Source organism: Coturnix japonica, unplaced genomic scaffold, assembly GCF_001577835.2.
Source record: "Coturnix japonica isolate 7356 unplaced genomic scaffold, Coturnix japonica 2.1 chrUnrandom552, whole genome shotgun sequence".
Lineage (NCBI taxonomy): Eukaryota > Metazoa > Chordata > Aves > Galliformes > Phasianidae > Coturnix > Coturnix japonica.
Genome location: NW_015439932.1, coordinates 52,902 through 54,970, shown reverse-complemented (window position 1 = coordinate 54,970; position 2,069 = coordinate 52,902).

Here is a 2,069-nt window from a genome sequence, read left to right as displayed (position 1 = left end):
CAATTCCCCTCTCTCTGACCCCCTTAACATAAACTATCTATCTGTAACTGAACTTTGCCTTAGTGAGGCCCCCTTTCCCTTTCTGTAGCAAAGTGTTCCCTTTTAATCTACTATGGGGTCCTTTTTCACTATTCACTGACACTTCATGATGGATGGGCAAGGAAGATGAGGAAAGGCTGCTGCCCCCTGTGAGAGTGCACTGAGCTCTGCCTGGGGATGGCAGAGGAGCCAGCTGAGAACTGATGGAAAGGGCTCAGAGAGGAGAGTGGCAGATTCTGTTCCTTGCTTCCTGATCAGGAAGAACAAGAAGAGGGGACAGGCAGGAATCTGAGTTACAGCTCAGATGATTTTTTTTCTTCAGACTGCCTGCTATGGTGCAGTGTTTTGGTTCTAGGAGTAAACCGCTGATAGCACTCTGGTGTTTACAGCTGCTGCTAAGCAGTATTCTACAGAGCCAAGGTCATGGTCAGTGGAGAGCACATGGAGCTGGGAGGGAACAGAGTGAGGACAGCTGACTGATAGTGGCCAAAGAGACGTTGTCTATCAGCTGACAGCAAGCAGAAATTGTATTGAAAGGGGTGGGAGTTCATCTCAGTCTCTTCACTGCCCAGGGCCCAGCTGGGCATCAGTCTGGTGGTGCTGAGCAAGTGCTTGTGCATCAGTTGTTACATACAATTCCATATCAACAGATATATAGTGATAACTATTACTCCTCTCCTTTTATCTCTCTTAGTAAATTGCTTTGTTACAACCCACAAGTTGTACTTTTTTTCCCAGTTCTCTTCCCCATCCCATTAGGAATGGGGCAGTGCACAAAGCACTGTGTGCTGCTGAGCCACATGTTGGGTTCAACAACCAGCATCATTTTGGTGCCCGATGTTATTCTCCAAGGGTTGAGATAACAGCACATCTGTCCAGAGCGAGTTAACACACGGCTTCGTGGGAGTTGGAGAACTGCTGGCCATGATGCTGATAGTTTTCTTATTTCTGGAGCTTGTTTAGCCTTCTTATGATGCAGCACTGCAGAGCTCCTTGCTTGCTGCTTGTTTTCCTTGCTGCATTATTTGTCAACTCAGGATTTTGGATTAAGGTATTTATTTTGCTCTGCTGTTTGACCTTGGTTTTTATCACGATAAAATTGGCAGCTGACAAAGTGAAGTTTTGTGCACATTCAGCTCTTTGGTCATATTTATGTTTTGGAAGTAATATTGTTGATATGATTAGAAATTACACATTTACATTGTCTTCTCTGGGAGCCCAGGGGTATTCAAGGAGCGACTGTTGAGGGACATGGTTTAGTGGGAGTTATTGGTAATAGGTGAACGGTTGGACTGGATGATCTTTTAGGCCTTTTCCAACCTTGGTGATTCTATGAATCTATGATTGAGGTTAAACAATTATTCAGGAATATCAGTGAGAGATCTGTTTCAAGGTGAGAAGGCTCTGCATGGCAGGGAGTGTGGGATGGTCTGTGCAGCTGCCTGGAGCGGTGGGTACCCCCAGGGCTTTGGAATTTCATCTCTGAGCAACTGCAGGATCCTGAGAAACTGGTAGAATATTGGGGGCAGGTCTGCTGTGGCACTGGTAACCCCCAAGAAACACAAATGACTGCAGTGTGCCAGATCCAGAGAGCTGGATCTGCTGACATTGCTGCAGTCTCTGCAACTCCTGGCACAGACACTGCAGTATAACCAAGTTTTGCTTCACGTCCTGTGGCTGCTCCATGCTCTGGGACAGATCCCGCTGTCACTCCCCCCTTCATAAAAAGCTCTGCAGTCACTCCTGCTACAGGTCCTGTAGCTGTTCCAAGTATTTTGATAAGAAAGTGAAACAAATGCCTCCCAAGGGAGGTGCAGTGTGCCAGGAGGTTCAGCCCTGTGGTCACTCCAACCCCTCCAATGAGCCCATTGGCTGCTCCAACATAATCACATGTCCTGTGGTGATTCTAGCTCTGGCAATGAACTCTGAGGTCGCTTCAACTCCAGCAACAGCCTGAAAGTCAGTACAGCTCCTACAGTGAACCCTATGGCTGTTAAAACCCCTGCAACTAGTCCTGGACTTGCAAACAG